The sequence below is a fragment of the Meleagris gallopavo genome, chromosome 1, assembly GCF_000146605.3.
Source record: "Meleagris gallopavo isolate NT-WF06-2002-E0010 breed Aviagen turkey brand Nicholas breeding stock chromosome 1, Turkey_5.1, whole genome shotgun sequence".
Taxonomy (NCBI): Eukaryota; Metazoa; Chordata; class Aves; order Galliformes; family Phasianidae; genus Meleagris; species Meleagris gallopavo.
In genome coordinates, this window is record NC_015011.2 from 42,426,022 (window position 1) to 42,433,906 (window position 7,885).

The following is a 7,885-nucleotide window of genomic DNA, read 5'->3' on the forward strand; positions in this document are numbered from 1 at the left end:
ATTTGCTTTATTCTTTTTTCATCTGTTTAGAATCCCAAACTGCTTGTACACTATAAGACAGATGCTTTGCTGTAAATCATATCACTTATTTTATTTTGGTTTCTAAAACATATATTTAGTAAAGTTTTCTTGGTTTTAACTGTTTCTTTTTTTCTGACTCATTGCTGAGAAAAAAAAAAAGGTTGGCTGTTCTTCTTGTTTATAATAGTTGTAATTCAAGGAAAGGATATAAAATTAATCTTAGAACTAGTCAAAGTGGAGATTAACATCAGGAAAAAAAAAACAGAGTAGCTTTAGGTAAAACTATTTATACAGATATTAACCTGCCTCTGCTTATGCTATAATCATTATCTAAGTAAACAGTATATAGTATAATATATTCTTATTATCTTGTATAAAAAAGAGCTTTACAGATTTCTTCAAACGTCAGCATGTGTTTGATATATATGAAAATCTTATTTTTATTAGCTGAATGATTCTAACATTTGTGGTTAAAACAGCTTTATATAAACTTTGTTCTTTTTTTTTTTTTTTTTTTTTTTTTTTTTTACTGCTTTCTCACCAGGACAGCAAGGCAGAGGGGAAATTAGTTTTAACTCCTTTTCTTTCTTTCTTTTTTTTTTGAAGATACAGTGGGGCTTTTTTAAGCATTAGTATTTGACTCATTGTCCAGATTTAAAATTTAATCAGTAATCTCTGCTTTGATGCAAATATCAGCAGAAGCTACAATGCAATTTCTCTATTGTTGCACAATTTAAAAATTCAGGCAAACTGAGGAGTAAATAGAATAATTACTATTTTTTTAGTTATTCAAACAGATTGTGAACATGTGTAGCTTCCCTGTGCTGTTAACTGTCCTGTCAAAATAATGGAGGCTTATGTCTTTGTGTTTTGACTTGTATCCTTTTATTTCTGCCCCTAGGCTAGGACCAGGTGCAATTCTGAAATTAAAGCATGTAAAATGTCAAAGCATGCTTAAAAGAAGTCTGATTTTTTAGAAACACAATGAAATCTTGACTTTTTAGATTTTTTTTTAGTTTGATTTTAATAAGAGCCAAGAAAACAGCTCTTAAAATTGTTCTTCTTTGGTAAAAGAAAACATGGTGGAATAATTTACTGCTTGTTTTGGTCAGAATAGCAAAAGGATGTAATCAGATTTAACCTTATATTGCAGCTTCTTTATATATATTTACTCTTAAAGTAAGTATCATTTATTCCTCCCTGGACCTTGAGGCTACTTCTGTCTTTTTTCCCCTGCCTCTCCAATGAATTCAAGACTCTTAATGATTTTTGTTGTGGCATTTTTCTACATATGATGAGGACTGTTCCAAGCTTTTATGCTTACAACAAAGCCTTATCTATGTCCAGAAGTGTCACCATGAGGCTTGCTGAAGTCTCAGCTGTATCTTAGCAATGTCAGTTATTTGAACATTGGTCACCAGCTGCATCTGCTTGTTTAAAAACATTTCAAAGCAAGGTTTTGATGAGGAACAGGTCAGGGTAAACTTGTTGTCAGTTTGCTTCACAAAGCCCATTCATATCCTTTCCCACTAAAACTGAAATACTTTTGATCTGATATCTGTTGCAGGGTTGAAAGTGGTTATAAGTAAATAGCTTAGTCATCGCTTTGTTTGGAGGCACAGGAGGAGATGGATGGCCACCTCTTTTTCTTTTCTGTCTTTGGCAGTAGAGAAAGTTAATAAAATATAAAGAGCCAGGTGGGAACAAGTGGAGACTTGGTGTCTCCTGGGTGGAATTCAGGGCTCTCCGTCTGAAACAACTGGATGACTTTCTTCCTCTTTCAATAATAAAGTCCATCAGATGAGTGAAGTTGTCACAGCCTTTAGGAACTGTGAAAATTCCTAATTCTGCCTGTTTATAACAAGAAGAACAGGTACGTATTAGGTGTCCAGCCTCTCCTGAATTGCAGACTACCTAGAGAACTGAGGAACTGAGAGGGTGCGGACTTATGAGATTGAACAGTGGTGCAGTACCCTATTAAGTGTCCGTGTACAACATTTTTTGGATAAATTGTGTGTTTATAAGGGGATGTAGGATCCCTTCTGACACAAATATTCCTTTTCTCCTTCCCATAGCCTCCTGCTATGTCACTCAAGAAAAACAACTTTGTAACAAATAAACAAACAAAAACTCATCAATAGCAAGTTACTATGTTATTTTAAGGAACGTAACCATATGCAAAGCCAAGCATTGATGAAGTGTCCTTCTTCGTCTGATCTACTTTGACAACTACTTAATCAATATAAAAGAAAGCAAGATTAGAGCAATTGGTTTCTATAAGATTTTATTAGTTCAACTTAACTAACCTATACAGATACACGCTGCTCCAAATACCAGTTCTCAGCAAGTTACAGGCAACTGCATATTAACGTTATTTATATAACAGTATTTTTATTAAATTTTGATAGATAGCATCTGCTTCATTTGCTCATAGCTTATTTTGTGGACCTTTCAAAGAGCAGTGACAGGAGACAGGAGAGCAAGCCAGTCTTTCTGTCTGCAGCTGATGGCTGTGCCTGGGTCTGATGGAATTCTGTGCAGGAAGGGGACATGCAGCTGCCCTGCACCCTGGGGGAAGAGCTTCTGGAGCATGGGACTGGGCTGGGCAACAGGCATGTCCTGCAGGCATCAAGTGATGTCAGGCGGGCTACAGGGCTCCTCAGAAGAGCTTAGAGCTGACATTATCTCCTCTCAAAGAGTGGAAAGGAAAACTGTTTTTAGGAAGCGTGGGGAAGGAGTGTGACATTTATCACAATCCAGAAAGTTGTAGGAATGAAACCAAAGCAGGAAGATCGGATCTGTCCTGCAGGGACTTGGTGGCACAGAGATTCAGGTTCTTCCTCGTTCTAATTTTCGTCTCCTAAAAAAGGAATTTTTCTTGGGCTGCCTTCTAAAGGATGTCAGCTTTGAGGACCAGCGTGTGGTTAGTGCTGTTGTGGTTGCTGTGGTAAGGAAGAAGAGCAGGCAAATCCACTTCAAAGACCTCATGAAACAGCTAGTCAAGTGTCCATCCCCAGTAGGAAAGAATGAAACAGGATCCCTCTTTTGGCTGCTTCTCAGGCGCCCTCTCCACCTGCTCTGAGTCTCATGCCTGGCTTTCACTATCTCCCTAGTATGTTATCCACTGTGCCCTTTAATATACTACTGGTTGTCTCTCCTTTCTGTGTTGCATATAATAATTTCTTCCAAACCTCACCTCTGTGGTGGTGCTGCCCATCACTCATTGCAGTGGCAGTTATTATTTTGGACTAGATGATCTTGGAGGTCTTTTCCAGCCTTAGCGATTCTATACTCAAACACCTGAAGTAAGCTCTTCTTTACCACTGAAATGGAATTCCTCTACTAAAAACCCAAGTAAATACTGACCCAAGCATATTAAACATTGATCCAGGTAAGTATTGACCCAGGCACAGACTGACAAGGTAGTTAAAGAGACAGAAATGTCATTTCTGGATATTCTGAATACCAGTTTTCTTTCAGTCTTCCATGACCTCACAAGTTACAGTCAAGAAGTTCTCAACTTTTCTACAGATCAAAAAGACCAAAGTATCAGATTTTGCACAAGTGCTCTCAGTAGCACTGTTTTTCTATTTCTGTGAATGGACCTCTTTACAACTGCTTGAACTAAGAGCAAACGACCTCCAATAGTGAGTCCTCACTGGGGGGAAGTCTAATCTGTCAAGTCTGTCTTTCTCTCCCTTTCCACTCATCAGGAGCATGAACTGTGCATGCCGCCTCTCAGGGCCCTCTCCCTGCTCTCTTCTGAAGGGAATCTGCGAGATATGCAGATCATTCAATGAAAGAGATTCAAATGGTCCTCCACTAAACTATTCAGCATGTGATCGTGTCTTTTACCTTGACCTCTTTTCAATAGAAAGGTCAGTCTTTTCCTACACTTGACACTGTCCTTCCTGTCCCCTGGCCTCTCTATTCTCTCTTGAATCAAACTGTTTTGTCCAAGTACCTCCAGAAAATGCAGGCACTATCTGTATGCCAGTGTAGCCTTACTACTTAATGATAATTTCAAATGGTCTGAATTTAACTTTCATCATTGAGGATGAAGCCTGTCCTAACTATGTAGATGTACACTTTGTGATTGCTTTTCTGCCTTCAAAAGTGAATGGATAAAATCAGATCTACAGGAGTCCTCCTAGCTGTTATCCATTCTAGAAGCAAATAATGAGAGTAAAGTGAAAGTGATCATGGGACCAAAGACCCCAGAATCTCACTTTGATTAATCGTAAAGAAAGCATATGCAATAGCATTTGTTATTATTGTACACACTCATATGTGTTGCTAATAGTACTGAGTTACTCCATTTGTAGTTTTCACTGCTAGACAACATCACATTTTCTTTCTGTCTGAATTCTGGTGAGTGTTAGCTGTCCATGTCCTCCAGAAAATTCCTAACATGAAGGAAAGAGTGTGCGACTGCATCCCCCTCACTGAAGGTCCTAGGAAGATACAGCTCACTATGCAAAGAGTCCTTCCCACAAAAAAATGTCACTCTGGGTATGGGGGCCACAAATGAGGAAGTGATGTCTGGAGAGGAGAGGTGATTAGCTTAGGCAAGAGGAGGTGAAATTTCAAGTGAGCAGCTGTTTCTGCAGAGATTTTGGCTTCCTTTATACTTTGCAGTATTTTGAGTTGGAGTACAACCATTTTCAAGGTTCTGATGGAAAATCCAAAGCTTAATTTTCATTTTGATGGCCCTTAGATCATGCCCTGGACAACTTTCATCATCTCAGTTGGATTACACAATGCTCTAGAAAAGGATGACAGTAATTCATGCAGTTGGAACTATGTGCCTTGCGTGTCCTTTGTTAGTCAGAGGTTATGAACCAGCATTCGTAATGAGACACATCCTGTGCAGCTCTGAACAGCTTATTCCCCGATTATGAAAAACATGTGAATGGTCAAGCCATCCTTTTTTTTTTCATTTTAGTCATCACAGAGATCAAACTGTTTCAGAGGAAGCTAGTGACTGTGCTACTCAGGAAAGTTCTGAAATAAGGAGTGTAATGATGAAAAGAGGACATTTGTGTCTGTTCTCTGTATTAAAACAGTCTTTTTTCTGTTGGAAATCTGCTGAGAAATAAGTAATTTCTAACTTCAGCTAAACTTATGAAACAGTAACTTTGAAGATACAAGGAATGACATCATAAAACTTATTGGTTTTGTTTGGATTGTATGAGATCACTCACTACAGAAAAGTGTTATTGGGAATCTTAAGGTGGATGGTGATGAGTTACAAAGATGCCAACTGTCTGAACAGAGTGTGCCCCGTGGGGTTCTAATGAAAAAGATGTGCTCCTCTTGCACCTTTAAAGTAAAAACTAAGCATTTGTGACAATTTGAAAACGTAATAAAGAAAAATAATGATGTAAAAGCAGAGTCCAAATAGCACAGATTTTAAGTCCAAACAGTACAGATGATATCTAGCATCCAGGACATTTCACTCAAATTTTAACTATTTTTTAAATTCAGAGAGTTATAGTATAGTTCAGGTAATAATCCATTGATTTTCATTAAGTATTGGAAAATAAATCTCTTTACCTTCAGCTGATGCCTGGAACACAAGAATGGATAGACCACGTATGCTTTTTATAGAATCATAGAGTTGTAGAATCCTTAGAGTTGGAAGGGACCTCAGAGATCCATCTAGTCCAACTCCCTTGCAGTGAACAGGGACACCACAGCTATCCCAGGTTGCCCAGGGCTTTATCCAGCCTCACTTTGAAAGTCTCCAGGGATGGAGCATCAATCACATTAATGGGCAATCTATTCCAGTGCCTCACCGCCTGCACTGTAAAAGATTTTTTCTTTATATCTAAATCTACCCTCTTTGAGCTTGAAGACATTTCCCCTTATTCTATCAGAGCAGAACCTGCTAGAGAATCTGTCCCCTTCTTTCCTGTAGCTTCCCTTTAGATACTGAAAGCCCACTACCAGGTCAGCTGGCAGCTTTCTCTTGTCCAGGCTGAACAGCCCCAGCTCTCTCAGCCTGTTTTCATAGGAGAGGTGTTCCATTATGTGGATCACTTTTGTGGCCTTTCTTTGGACATGCTCCAACAGGTCCGTGTCTCTCCTGTACTGAGGACTCCACATCTGGATGCAGTACTCCAGGTGAAGCCTTACCAGCACAGACAAGAGGGGCAGGATCTCCTCTCTCAACCTGCTGGCCACACTGCTTTTGATGCAGCCCAGGATACAGTTGGCATTCTGAGCTGCAAGGGCACATTGCTGGCTCATGTCCAGCTTGCCATCCACCAGTATGCCCAGTTTGTTTTTTTTTTTGGCAGGGCTGCTCTCAGTCCTTTCATCCCTCAGTTCATATTGGTAATGGGGGTTGCGTTGGCCCAGGTACAAGACCTTGCACTTTTGTTTCTTTCTTTCTTTGTTTTACTGCAGTGTTAAGCAGATTCTACTTTTATTCTTACAAAAAAAAAAAACAAAAAAAAAACAACAAAACTGTTTATATGAATGAAATCTTATTGTAGAGAAGAACAGCTGTTCTGACTAACTGCATCAGTGACCTTCAACGACAATTTTCCATAGTCAAGCTGAAAAAATAGTGAAGTAAGAGAGAAACAACAAACACAACCCAACAACATAGAAATAAATGGACAAACAAAACCATACGGGGTTTAATTCTAACATTTTTAATGCAACATTTCATCTTTCAGTTATTGAATTATCTACTGGCAATGAGAAAAATTGAAACCTAACCTACTTGTACATTACGTATTGTTTTATTTCTGTCTTTGCAACATGATGTTCAGTTAGTTCTATTTGATACTGTGTTCTTGGACTAATGCAGTGTCCCAGCAAAATCGCCTACGTTTTAGTTTAGAGGATAACACATGCAATCTATTATATTTCAGCTGAATAATAGTTAAAATATATTTTGGTTAGAAAGGTACTTGGTTTGTTTTTATTTATCTCATCTGATTTAATTATTTTTTAGATTTGTATATGCAATAGATGAATTTCTGAACATGATGGGATACACCCTCAGTCAACATAAATCATAATTTTATAGAAATTGCAGCATCTTGTGATTTACACCATTTCAAAATCTGGCCACTGAATCTCTTGACTCATCTTGATCTACAATAATATACCAGGAAGCACATCCCTCAGAGATCTAAATCAAGGCTTGGAAAAGTAAGTTTTCTACAATATGTCTCACAGATCTGATTTTTAAAGAGACTTTCAAAGAGCAGTTTTTGAAAATTAAGTATAATTTTATAGGAAAATAAGACTCAAAACAGGCAACTAAATTGACTGATCACCTTTAAGACTTCATTATATTAAGTTTAAATATATCAATTAAATTTAAGAACGGGGTTGTTTTGCCTTACACATAGAAATGAAATAGGATGTTTTGCAATGAATGCATCAGCTTTTTATGACGAAATGGAAAGCTTACATCTGAGGAAGAAGCAAGCAAAAATCTGCTCAGTGCTTGCACTTGATTTGTAAGACCAAAACCACTATAAGTTGGATCTTGAGACTTGGACAGCTTGAGACAGTCATTTGTCATGTTGTCAAAGATCTTCTGTTCTGTTCCTGCACCCTGTTTGTAGTCCAAATTGTTTCAATCAGCTCTGCAAGAGAAAGTACCTTTATTTCAGCAACCTTTATTTTCAGTTAAATAATTCAGCTCTGTGAGGAGGAGTTCTCACTGCATGTTACCTTTTCAAGCAGTTGCAGCCATTTTTGTGTCAATTTAAAATAAGAAATATTTGGCAAAAGTGAAGTCAGAATGAAGGCAGAAAAATAAGCACAAAATTGCTTTTAAATGATAGGATAGAAAATATGGCTTTAAAAATACATTCAAGAAATTCTCAGTTTGAGTTAA